The sequence below is a fragment of the Eptesicus fuscus genome, chromosome 7 (assembly GCF_027574615.1).
Source record: "Eptesicus fuscus isolate TK198812 chromosome 7, DD_ASM_mEF_20220401, whole genome shotgun sequence".
In the NCBI taxonomy this organism is placed as follows: Eukaryota; Metazoa; Chordata; class Mammalia; order Chiroptera; family Vespertilionidae; genus Eptesicus; species Eptesicus fuscus.
In genome coordinates, this window is record NC_072479.1 from 55,190,937 (window position 1) to 55,205,310 (window position 14,374).

Sequence of the window (14,374 nt, forward strand, 5' to 3'; positions counted from 1 at the left end):
TCCTATTCAGCAAATGTATGCTCATCAAAATAAACTTTATGTTCAGAGTAATTAAGAAACACAAGCTAGGAATGGTGGATTTCTGAAAACCAAATTAGAATTCACTCTTCAGCCAGAGGAAATTTACTTGTGGGGTCATCGATAGTTGGGTTAGAGCTGCATTGAGCACATATAGAATGGGTTGATCCCCTGCTCTGTGTCTTCAACGCCACCTCCACTGATATTTGGCAATTAATGATGCTGGTGCTGTTGGTCTTCCGCCTGTGAACTGTTCAAAGGGCCGGGAGGAGTAGTGGATTAGCAGAACGGGGAACATATTGGGACAAAGATAAGGGTAAGGACAGAACATTCTGTGGGGCTCCTTGCCTTCTCTGACAGATGTAAGGGACTGGACACAATAGGATTAGCTCTCAAAACATGTCCAACTGTGTGTATGTGTGTGTGCCTGCGCGTGCAGCCTTGGGAGGGAGCTGAGGAGGGCACTGAATTTTCTTGACAAGCTGCCTTTTGGAGAGGGAGGGATGGAGCCTATTTCACCAGTCTCCGTCACGACAGCTCCTAGTTGGCTATTCAACTTGAAGAGCAGGAAGAGGCAGGAGGCAAGGGTGCAGTCAGCAGAGGAAGGGGGCGGGGACTGAATGCAGGGCATTTACATTCATTCTCCTCCCCCCACATGGTTCCTGGGCCAGAGGGCCAATCTCCATCCAGCCTTTCCTTCTTTCTGGGCGGCTTTTTGTAAAGCTCTGAGCTAACCTGTTAGAACCATCTGCTGGGTGGGGAAAATGTAACCAGCGCTCAGTTGCCGGCCCTTAGCCCGGGAGCCATAGAAGCAGCGAGAAGGGAGGCAACAGGCAGATTTATGGGCAGCAATCTGTTCCCCACCCCCCAGGCCCTCTGCCTGGAGACAGCTTGATAATCCATCAACCCCACTAATGAATTAATTAGTATTCCCAGTAATCCCGACCCCCAAAGGAAACAGGCCTGTGGGCCCCTAAGGGGGCTAGAAACTGCCTTCTTGGAGCAGACACTGAAGACCTGGGACCGATGCCTGACATTAGGCCCCAGGGTGCTAAGCTGCAAGCCACAGACCCTGTTGTTAACGATCCCCAGATGTCCCCTCCTCGCCTTCCCTCGGGAGACAGCTAGCTTTTGCTGAATTAAAACCAATACCACCAACAAATGGAGTCCAGCGCCATAAATCAGGGACTCTGGAAAGGAGGGCTGTGAACTTCCAGAAAGTGAGGGTCTGAACTGCCCATATTCAGGGTAAACGTGAGCAGATCCTAAGGCTGCTCTCCAAGGGTTAGCATGAGGTTGGGGTGGGGTAGAGACGGGACAGAAGGTAAAGGATGCACAGTCCATAACCTCTAGAATCTCCGTGCTCCAGGAGGGAAATGATGCAGGGTCAAAATGATTGTGAAACAGATTGAGACAAAGTGATTTGTGACATGAATCTGTTCTGAATAAAAATTGGAGTAAAACAGAGTTGTCAGCTGAGTGTCTGAACAGCCTGGGAAATTCAATAATCCTCCCTTACAACTACAGTCTCCATTCTTTTACAAAACTTTGAGATGTGGTTTGGAGCAAAAAGCTCCAAACCCATGTGTGGCCATGAGGAGTGATCTAAGCTGTCTCACATCAGCAGTCAATGATCAGGTTAGATTATGATCTCTCTGGTTCTTTCTGGCTCTAACATTTAGTTATGATGTCATAGTTAAATGTCACAATCCCCTTTTGAGACTAACACTAGCCCATTCAAAAGTACGCAGTCTGAGTCCCCAGGTGTGAATAAGAAAACGCACCAGGTTAGTGACAAAAGTGGGTCTAGAAATCAGGTAGTAGACTTGAGTGTCTTCTTTCCACTCAGATTTCTGGTCTCTTTTGGGAAGGACACTTGACTCAACCTTCTTCCGCCTCACTTATTCAGCGCATGGGCATTTGGGTATTCATAGGGCATGCAGAGTGACTCATTCCAGCTACCAAAAAACTACCTGCTTTTGTGAAAACTCTTTGGGAAACTTCTGCACCTGTGAAAGCTCTGTGCCCTCTGCCTCTAACATCATTCTCTGCACTCAGTAACCCCGATTTCTAAGAGCAAAGTCCCCTAAGATCCCATTAAATCCCAACATGGCTATTTATTACTAAAAATGCAACTTCAGACCAGTTATTTTTCTCTCTGAGCCTCGGTTTCTTCATCTGCAAATTGAAGGCAATAAACTTGCTCTGAGGAATATATTAAACTTGCTCTGAGTAGTATAATATTTCATTAAATATGAGATAAGGTATGTAAACTACCTAGTATAGATTCTGGCTTTCAGCAAATGCTCAATAAATGGTGGTTATTATTGGTATTTTGTCTTAAATGTTTAAATCTTTTACCCTTTAGAAATCAAGAAAAATAATAATATCAGGATTTTTCTTATAGCAGTTCTATCTGTGTTTCTCAATACAAGCATTTATTTTTTATAGTAATGATCACACTATATTCATTTATCTAGCTCATGTGTATTAGGCATATGTGCAGCCCTAGGCACTGCAAGATTCTGGAAATACCAAGCTCATTGAGATTTCTCATTCCTAATCAATGTTCAGTATAGTGGCAAAGGCAGAAAAACAAACCATATAAATGTATAATTCAAAAACTACTTCTCTGTGTCTTTCTAACATAGCTACATGTGCTCAAGTAGCCATGTATGAAGCAGAGATGTTCATTGCAGTATTGTTTTTAATAGTGAAAAAGTACATTATATTACATATTAGGTAACTGGTGGCTTAGCTAAACAATAGAATACTATTTAATTTTCAGTGAGTTGGTCTATATATATTAATAAGAAATATACTTCAGCCCTGGCCTGGTGGCTCAGCTGGTTGGAGTGTTGTCCCATACACCAAAAGGTTTCAGGTTCAATTCCCAGTCAAGGGCACATACCTAGATTTCAGATTGATTCCTAGTCAGAGTGTGTGAAGTAAGCAACTGATCAATGTTTCTCACATTGATGTTTCTCTCTCTCTCTCTCTCTCTCAAATCAATAAAAACCGATCCTTTGGTAAAGATGAAATAATAATAAATAAATAAATAAATAAATAAATAAATAAATAAAACATATACTCAATGTATTAACATATTATGGGGGAAAATGTAAAACAATTTTTATAAATATATATTCAATATGATACATTTAATTGTTAAAATGCGGGTATTAAATAATAGTTATATTATTCACAAACACAAACTAATAACAATGAGTCTTTTTCTCAGGATATCTCACTATTGAGATTAAGTAGATTGATATTTGGATAGTTATCAAAGGAGATTGTTTGCTTTCCATAGAAGAAAAATTGTTTTCTTTTATATATGAATAATGTATTCATATATCCTATCTAATAAAAGAGAAACATACAAATTGACCTTACCTCCATTACTCCCACAAGCCACGCCCATCAGCCAATCAGGAGAGAGTATGCAAATTAACCCAACCTAGATGGTGGCGGCCATGGAGCTGGAGCAAGCAGGAAGCTTGGGTTGCCCCCAGTGATGGAGGAAGCCAAGCTTCCCCCACCCTGGCCTGCCCTGGCCTCTGCTCAAGACTACAAAGTTTCAATTATAGAAGGTAAATAAATCCCAGATACCAGGGCCTCCACTTGGGTTGCCTGGGGGCGTGGCCGGCCTGCAAACCACCACAGGCCCCTCACCCAGGCCACCCCACTCCCCAAGGGAACCCCCACCCTGATCAGGGACACCCTTCAGGGCAAACCAGACAGCCCCCACTGGTGCACCAGGCCTCTATCTTATCTAATAAAAGAGTAATATGCAAATTGACTGTCACTTCAACACACAAGATGGCTGCCCCCATGTGGACACAAGATGGCCAGCAGGGGAGGGCAGATGGGAGGGATCAGGCCTGCAAGGGAGGGCAGTTGTGGGCAATCAGGCCTGGAGGGAAGGGCAGTTGGGAGGGACCAGGCCTGCAGAGGAGAGCAGTTGGGGGGGACCAGACCAGCAGGGGAAAACAGTTAGGGGCAATGAGGCTGGCAGGGGAGTGCAGTTAGGGGTGACCAGGCCAGCAGGGGAGAGCAGTTAGGGGCAATCGGGCTGGCAGGGGAGCAGTTAGGCATCAATCAGGCTGGCAGGGGAGTGGTTAGGGGGTGATCAGGCTGGCAGGCAGAAGCGGTTAGGGGCAATCAGAAAGGCAGGCAGGGGAGCAGTTGGGAGCCAGCAGTCCTGGATTGTGAGAGGGAGGTCCGACTGCCCATTGAGGGGTCCCAGATTGGACAGGGTGCAGGCTGGGCTGAAGGACACACACACCCATGCACGAATTTCGTGCACTGGGCCTCTAGTAACTTATAAAAATAAAATTGATATTAAAATATGCTTTTTTAAAAGTCCCATTCCCCACTCATAGCCAAATATTCTCAGGAAGGATCTGATAGCCCCCCAACTCCAAACACTGGGGTTGACAGTATAACTATTCCATGAAAAGATCACTGCACATGCTCCCACTAGCTCTGCCCTCACACTCTCAGTCCCAGAAGCATTTACTGGGTCTTAGGAGCAAACTTTAGGTTGAATTTAAGAAGCTTCAGTTTATGGTGACAGGAGAAGATTTGACTTTGGGTGATGGACACATGGTGTAATATACAGATCTTGTAACATGGAAACCCACACCTGAAACCTATATGATCATGCTGACCAATGTGACCCCAATAAATTTAATTTTTAAAAAAGCTTCCATCATGTGATTCGTGGGCCCTGTGAAATATCTGGTGGAGTGCAATAGAGATTTCCTAAGAATTCAGCATTAATACCACTGGAAAAAATTTAGGATAAAGAGATGAATAAAATTAAGTCTTCTGAGAGGACCAGCAGAGCCCTGTGTTTGGCACTGTCAGGTCACAGCCGAAGCTCAATTCTCCAAGTGGACACTATACTATGTGGAGGCAGTCCCTCCTAGCATCCATGGCAGCTCTCAGTGGTCTGCTCCATTAGGCCAGGGCTCCAATCAAATGTCTCATAAACATTCATCAATTGAGTGAGGTGAAAACCAATGAGAAGAAACTAATTACTATCTCTAATAATTATGGCTAATCTTTATAGAACACTTGCCATAAGTTAGATGCTATTTTAACTGCTTTGCATGTATAATTTATTTCATCATTACAGCAGCCTTATAAGGTAGGAGGTTGTTATTATTATTATTACTAGAGGCCCAGTGCATGAAAATTTGTGCACTTGGGGGTGGGTCCCTCAGCCCAGCTTGTGCCCTCTCACAGTGCAGGACCCCTCGGGGGATGTCCACCTGCTGGTTTATGCCCACTCCCGGGAGATCAGGCCTAAGCTGGCAGTCAGACATCCCTCTGGCAGCCTGGGAGCCCTCAGGGGATGTCTGACTAACAGCCTAAGGGGGAGCAGGCCTAAGCTGGTAGTTGGACATCCTTAGCTCTGCCTCAGAGGTGGGAGAGGCTCCCGCCACCACCACTGCACTGGCCAGCCATGAGCCAGCTTCTGGCTGAGCAGTGCTCCCCCTGTGGAAGCACACTGACCACCAGGGGGCTGCTCCTGAGTTGAGCATCTGCCCCCTGGTGGTCAGTGCGTGTCATAGCGACCGGTCATTCCTGGGTCGTTAGGGTCAGTTTGCATATTACCCTTTTATTATATAGGATTATTATATAGGATTATCTGTTTTACAGAAAATTGATCAAATGAAGAGTTTAAATCACTTGCCCAAGGCCACACAGAAAATGATGGTGTAGCCCAGCTGATGTGGCTCAGTGGTTGCACATCAACCTATGAATCAGGAAGTCATAATTCTATTCCTGGCCAGGGCATATGCCTGAGTTGCAGGCTAGATCCCCAGTCTGGGGCTTGTAGAAGGCAGCCAATCAATGATTCTCTCTCATCATTGATGTTTCTATCTTTCTCTCCCTCTTTCTTTATCTCTGTAATCAATTTTTAAAATATATTTTAAAATACTATTAAAAAGGAAAAGAAAGTGATGGTATACTAAGTGATGGTGCTGGAATTTGGATACAAATAGTCTCCCTCCACTACTCAATATTCCTAAAGCAAGTACTGGTAAATGATAGTTAACGCTACAGTTTAATTCTATTCCTCAGATGCTTTAGGAGGGATACTGAAAGTAAAATGACTAACAGTCATTTCTGGTGTCTCAACCTGAAGCAGCAGACAGCATGACATCCTCATTTGGTTCCCCATTGTCCAGGATATCTTCAAGAGAATCATGTTTTGCTCACAATACACTTGCCTGAGACGTGATTACAGGGGAGACTTTTACAGCTACAAGTGGTAGTGCAATACAAGGAGATGGTAACTTCTTGGTCCCCAGAAGCTCCTACAGTAGGAGAGATACTCCACACTCACCTGGCCCTCCCTGAGCCCTACCCCAGATCTCAGGCTCTAAGACAGTACTTCATGAATTCAGAACAGAAAGAATAACCCTTCTTCTGAAAATAAAACATAAAACTTGTTAGTATTTGAGTCAAGCAGAGTGTTGAAATGCCTTCTTTGTGGGAGCTAGCTGTTCTCCAGCCAGAAAAGTCACCTTCCAGGTGGGGTGTTCCCTTTTCTGCCACTAATTGGAACAAAATACCAATAGAATTCAAGAATCATCTATATAACCCAGTTCCCAAACTCCCGTTTTCTACTTCTACAACAAATAATTTTTCAACCGCAAGGGTCTAGTTGCACTTCTCAGACAATTTTCCCTTCTCCCTGCTCCCCCATCCTCTCAGCTAGAACTACTTTATTTCTAGCTCCTGGTATGAGCTGGGAAGGCAGAGAATTGAAGCTACACTGGCCCTTTGGGATTCAAAGGTGGGCATTTTAAGATACCAAAATTTTAGTGTGGGGGAAAGGATGAGATAGAAGAGGAAACCTATGTTGGCAATGTGTCTATACCACACAGTTGTTACATCAATAGTCTTCATAAATCATCTCCTTTAGAAACACAGCCAGCATTTTTTGAATTTTTATATTGAATTGAGAGCTTTACCTACATCACTTCATTTCATTGCCGCAACAACTCTTTGGCATGGGTGCCATTATTATCACTTTTTTAACAGATGAAAAGAATGAGGTCCATGAATTCATGCATGCAATAAATATTTGACTGATTTGTATGTGTGCTATGCCCTGGGGATATACCAGCAAGCAAAACAGAAAGAACAGTTAACTTGCCCAAGATCACACAGCCAGGAAATTAATGCTATATTTTGAAAGCCTGCTTTTTGTTATGTCCCTTTTATTTATTTGGATTATTATTCTATTCTTTCATTCTTCAGCACTTGGAGGATAAATTTTAATAAACATGAAACAAATAAATACCCCATATCTCACCCCTCCCCTCCCCCTAACAAATGAGTGTGTACACAGAGACAGTACACAACTATAGGTTATATGCCAATTTATTCATATTCATAAGTTCTGATTTACACCTGTTGTAGATCGATTAATGCCTGCTAATTATTTTGAGAGCCGCTTTCACTTGTAAAAATATCCCGACCTAACGTACATTGTATGGCCACCCCACTCACACTCTACAGTGAAGTTCCAAACTTGCCCATTCTCAACTTTGGAACATTAGTACTTCCACGTTCACATTAGTTTACTCCACTATTAAAGGGGAAAGACTACCATGCCTCCCCCAGACTGAGAAAGATCATGATGAAGGGAGTTAGAGGGATATAGAGATATTGTAGGTGGGGCCTTTATAAATAAAAGACGATTAAGCGAGAATTGGGAAAAGTACAGTGAGGGAGGAAAGGTTGAAAAGCAAAGACAAACACAGAATCTCTCTCTACCCCATCCGGAGACCCCATGAAAAAATATCCCCAGGCTCAGCCTCCTGACATTCAGCCCCCACCTCCCACCTTCCCCAGCTGAATCCAGGAGGGAGAGGCTCAAATCCAGCTTTAAGGGTGGGAGCCGTTTATTCCCCCAGGCTAGAAGGGATTTAATGTCTTTAAAGGCTAAATTAAGGCTCTGAATATTTTCTGTGGGTACCAGCTGAGGCCCGGCTAAAACCACTGCTCTATCCTCTAGGACCCTCTACAGTAATTTGTGGGGAGAGTTGCCACCTTTTGTTAAGAGTTCTGGTAAAGTCTTTTCCTAGATTCCACCTCCCCAACCCCCCACCTTGTGATATTAAGAATTTAGTCTTGTCTAGATTTGAGAATAATTTACCATCAAAGGCCTTGGGATATTATGACTCTCTGACCCTCTCAGTCCATATCACTCCCCTTACTCCATAACTGTTTCAGAAAAATGGAAATATGCCAGCCAGCCAAGAGGTGGCTTCCTTTTCCTTTTTCTCTCCCTAACTCCCTGTGGTCTCTCTTCTTCAGGCTCTAAGGGGGTCTCCATCTCACTCTCTCAGCCCCCTTCCTTCTTCCCCTCCCATTTTCCCCTTCTTTAGTGCACATGTTCCTCAATTTGATTTACTTCTTTACATTGTGTAGCTTTGCAACGGTTGGTCCTTAGAGAGCCCTCAAAGGGAGCACTCCATCTGTCAGCCTTTCACCATCTCTTTCTGGCCTCCAGCCATTGCCCCTCCCTTTCCCCTTCCCGTGGGCAGTTGCTGAGGGAGCTGTGGGAGATTTAGGCAAACTCCTCTTATCCCTCTTCTTCCCACCTCAGCCCTCTCTTGAGGGTTTTCTTTTCCCTGCTTTCCCCACTCTCACTCAACTTGATTCTGGCCACCCCCTAGGAAAAGCCTTTGAAGTCACAGAAGTCAGTGAGAGTGTACAGTCCAGTGGAGGCACTGCATGACCTCCCTCCTACTGGGACGCCCGATGCTATATAATTAAGACCTGCTGATCTAGCGGTATATTGGGTCATCAGTAAATTCAGGATTAGCCTCACCAAGGATAGGGAGCAATGGTGCAGAAAATAACAAACTGCAGATAATCCAAAATTATATCTCATTCAACAAATATCTACTTGTTCAAATCCTATGAGTAGCTGGAGACACAAATGTGGATAAAATAGGAAGCACCTCAGGGATTCCAGGGACTCACAGTCTAATAGAGGCTATTCACAAATACGAATGGCTTCAGTCAGGAAAACGGTGATGAGTGCGAAATGTGCTCGAGGACTCCAGGAGAAGGTGTCTCCCGCTCTGGGAATGGTTCCAGTGGGAGGTGGATTTTGAGCTGTGCCTTGAGACAAATGTAGTTTTTCAGTGTATTCCTATTAACTCAGCACCAAATGGAAACTAGGCATTTACCCGCATTTTTCTCTAAAGCTCCACAGTAATCCGTTTTACATACTGAACTCACAGGGGTTTATGTGTTTAAGGTGAAAACCGAGGGTTTGTTTCTCTGTTTTGTTTGTGAGTGCTAAGGAGAATCGGCAGATTTACTTGTCATTTTTGCCTGACTGGGGTGGGTAATTCAGTAACTTGTTCTCTGGTAGATGTGTTGCATGACAGTGCTAGCTTTTAAGATTCCAACCATTTAGAGCCATAGAGAACAGCAAGTCCATATTTGCAGAGTGCTCTAGACATCTGCCTTGTTTTGCTTCCCTTGGGCAGAAAGTATGAATTATTTTGTGCATGGAAATAAAACAGAAAAGATAAAATGCCCATAGGGAGAGTGACTTGAATGAGGTTACCATCCGGGACGGTTTGACTTACGTGACTGGAGGCTGTCTGGAAACAACCAAAACAAAACCAAAAAGCACTTATCGCCACTCTTTTGTAACCTCAATCCTTTTATAACATAATTTCACCTCAAATGGGCTATCATCAGGAAACCATGTCAAATTCATCCCTGTGTTATTTATATAAGTTAAGGTAGTAAATAACTGAAATGGGCTCAGTAGAATAAGTAATTCAAGTGAACTCCTGAGATAAAACTTTGCATCTTTGACATTTACAGCAGATTTCTACATTAAAAAATGGCATAAAGTAAATTTTAAAAAATAATATACAAAATTTTGTATATAATGTGATCTCAATTACCTACAATCTATACTAAGAACTGAAGTTTTTCTACAACCATACAGCTTACTGTCCACATTAACCTGACTTCCCTACTCAGGAAGCTTTTGCCCAGGAGAAATGATTTAAATAATTTTACTGTTTATTTCAGGAATTTTGCTAAAACACACATCCATTGAAATGTACATTGAATAATAGGATCAAATGATTGTTTACTATCCAATATTCACCTCATAACCCTTGCCTTGCTTTCTTTCCCAGTTCTACACTATTGTACCATTATTTTTTAAGTAAGTCTTTGTTGATTTCAGAGAGAGAAAGGGGGAGGGAGAGAGAGGTAGAAACACTGATGAGAGAAAAACATGGATCAGCTGCCTCCTGCATGCCCCCTACTGGGGATGAAGCCCAAAACCCAGGCACCTGCCCTGATTGGGAATCCAACCTGTGACCTCCTGGTGCATGGGATGATGTTCAACCCACTTAGCCACACTGGCTAGGCTATACCATTATTTTTATCCATTCCTCTTCACTCCTCACATTGAAAGATCCTTCTTGCCCTAACTGGTTTGGCTCAGTGGATAGAGCATTGGTCTGCGGACTGAAGGGTCCCAGGTTCGATTCCAGTCAAGGACATGTACCTTAGTTGTGGGCACATCCCTAGTAGGGGGTGTGCAGGAGGCAGCTGATAAATGTTTCTAACTCTCTATCCCTCTCTGTAAAAGAATCAATAAAATATATTTTTTTAAAATAAAAAAAAGAAAGATCCTTCTTACACTGTACTTTCATTTTATAAATATCTTGACCCCCATTCCTCAAAAACACATACACACAAACACTCTTACAACTGTGGCATGGAAAACAATATCTAAACTTTGTCTTATGGACAAGTTATTTGAGTAGAATTTTTGAAGGATCCAACATTTTCAAATGTTCAAAGAAAAGAGGCAGGAAAGAAATACAGCAGACTTTTAAAATTGAATTTATTAGGGTGACATTGGTTAATAAAATTATATGGGCTCAGGTGTACAGTTCTATAATACATCATCTGTATATGTGTTCACTCCAAGTTAAGTCTCCTTCCATCAGCATTTATCCCCCATTTACCCTCTTCTTCCTTCCCCACCCCCTCCCCCTTCACCTCTGGTAATCACCATGCTCTTGTCTGTGTCCATGAGTTTTTGTGTTTGTTTGTTTGTTTGTTTGTTTGTTTGTTTTTGCTTAATTCCTTCCAATGTTTGTAACTTAGGCAGTAGGCTATGTTTGATTTTTATTTTATTTATTAACTAGAGGCCCGATGCACGAAATTCGTGCAAGAGTAGGCCTTCCTTCCCCCAGCTGCCGGCACCAGCTTCCCTCAGGCACCCGGGACACAGGCTTCCCTCACAGCCAGGCTTCATCCAGTCTAATTAGCATATTATGCTTTTATTATTATAGCTTTCTATGGGAACAAAAGAGTATATTTTGCCTGTTTAAAATAAGTCAGTAGTCAAATGTACAATTCTTAAAAAATCCCTGCAGGTTTCTTGAGATGCATTCACACCATTAGGGCACAGAGAATATAAAATCATTTTGAAAGCAATCCAACAGGGTGGTTCAGAGAACAGATTCTGAAATTCTAATGTCTTATATCTTTCTTCTATAATGTACTTTCCTGAGTTTGTACTAGTTCTTCTCATATTAAACTAATCTAATGCTATATGATTATACTCTAAAGCAATCTTTGCAAAAAGTGATGATACCTAAATATGTACTTATTGTCGTATGGTGCATTATCACAATTCATGCTGCTTGTTCCTTTCTCCTATAGAATGCATGCTCTCCTCATGCTGAAAATTTGTCTTACTTTTCAACGTATTTGCTGCAGCACAAAACATAGTACATTTATTACATTTGTTGAACACAACTGGAGGAGGTTATCTCAAGAATCACACAATATGGGTGGGACAACCTGACAGCTTTGCATAAAGTTTTATTGAGCACCTATGACTGCCAGACACTGGTTGGTTCAGGCACTAGGGATCTAGTGGAGAATTGGAGTGACAAATTTTTTTCCATTTATTTAATAGTATTTATCTTTAAGTACAAACTAGAAAATTTAATTTCAAAAGTATTTTCATAAATAATCTCCTGATGTTTAAAGTCAGGATGCTCTACCTTGGTTTCAACAGTCCTTGAGTCAGTCCTCCAGCTATGACAGAAATCCTATTTCACTTTTCCAATGAGAAGTCCTTGTTGAAAGTTCTCTACTCAAAACAAATATCTTGTTTCAGGCCTCAAGGACCTTATGACTATAAAATGCTTAAAACATTGTTCAAGCAATTGGATTAAATGTGTTATAACCTGTATATGTGCATGGCAAGAGGAAATAGTGAAGTGAGATGCTAAGAATCCATCCAGGGAGTTAGTTTAGAATGCAAAAAGGAGAAGGCAGAATGGCTTAAAGCAGGGAAGAAAGATGTAGAAGAGTCCTTCCCTCTCTGCCCTTACCCAGAATCACTCTATCCATTCCTCCTTATTTATCCTGGATGTTTTCTTCTCTTCTGAGCCAAATTAGCCAAGACCTGGGTATCTCTCCAGTGCCCAGGTCTTGCTGTGGTATACCCCACAACAGGAATGTGTGTATGTGTGCATGTGTGCATGTGTGTATGTGTGTGTGCGTGTGTGTGTGTGTGTGAGAGAGAGAGAGAGAGAGAGAGAGAGAGAGAGAGAGAGAGAGAATGAGAGTGAGAGTGAGAATGAGAAAGAATGAGAATGAGAATGAAGTGTGCGTGTGCACAGAAGGACTTTGACCTGAAAGAGCTCCTATTCCTATTCATTGGGGTCATAGTGATTGGAATACCTTAGATAAAATTGTATTTTAAAAACATACACACACAGAACTTCAGTAAAATAAACTTATTCACCAGTATGTATCTGGCTCAAGTCCTGGCTTAATTACTGTCAGTACCTCCTTTTTATTTTCTTAAGTGTCTCAGTTTGAACAATACATATGTAATTACCCTACCTTTATCAGGAGCACTTGAGGAATAGCAGGAGGAGAATAGAGAGAGGCAATATTTGTTTTCAAAGGGTTTCCAACTTAATAGGAGAAAGAACCAAGCAAACGTAAGCAAAACAATATCAACAAAGTTCAATTCTTTTTTAAATGTACTAACTGGAAACCAGAGACTTGGATTTCAGGGTTTATCAGTAACTCACCCTGTGACCTCTCTGAGCCCCATCTATGAATTAAGGGTCATAAACTAGATGATGACTATTCTCCCATATCTAATTTAACTTTCTAAAATCACATTAAGAAGACACTAAATTAAGACATTTTAATATATGAGCTGCATTTTGAAAGGCAGTCTTCACGAAAGAGGTAATGCAACAGGTGTAACAGGAAGGTGGCATGGAACCAGGATGGACCAGGCCAGGATGAGATTAACCTTCTGTATCGATGCTCCTCTCCACACCTTGCTCTTAGATGATTCATCCTTTGGCCTGGGTGGATATGTGAGTGGGATGGGAGGCTGGCTGAAAACAGCAGCAGAAAGATACAAAGGACCACTGACAAAGGAGCATGTCTAGTAAGCCTCAGAGGTCTGCAGCATTTTCAAAGTTAGAACTAAACAAATTCTGTGTTCCACTCCCCTGTTCTGAAGGCAGTACCATTAATTGAAAACTTAATAAATTATATAGTTTTGCAATATTTTCTCAGTGTTGTTTTAAGTAGCTGTAATATTAATTAGCACTTTGTAAGATATTTCCTTGTGGAAATATATTTAAACTGCTTTTAGACTATCTATAAGCAAACTGTTGTGTGCCTGTTATGACTCGGGTCCTAGGAATAAAATTACAAAAAACTCTTATGCATCATCTTTGCTCTAAAGGAAATGAAAAGAAAACTGGCATGTCCTTAGGCAATTTCACACCATTTTCTAATTTAATATTTGTCATAGGTAATTTTATGTGTCAACCTGACGAGGCTAAGGAATGCCCAGATAGCCTGTAAAACATTATTTTGGGCTGTAACTGTGAGGATGTTTCTGGAAAAGATTAGCATTAGCAGTAGACTGAGTGAGGAAGACAGCCCTCATCAATGCAGCTAGGCATCATCTAGTCTGTTGAGCAACTGAATAGAACAAACAGGTATAGGAAAGACAAATTTGATCTCTCTGCCTGAGCTGAGATACCCATCTTCTTCTGCCCTCAGATGTCAGTGCGCCTGGTTCTTGGGTCTTTGGAATTGGACTCAGACTGATCTCATCAGCTCCCCTTGTTTTTCGGCCTTCAGACTTGGGCTGAATTACACTATTGGTTTTCCTGCTTCTACAGCTTGCAGACATCAGATGATGGAACTTTTTGACCTCCATCATGTGAGCCAATTCCTATGATAGATAGATAGATAGATAGATAGATAGATAGATAGATAGATA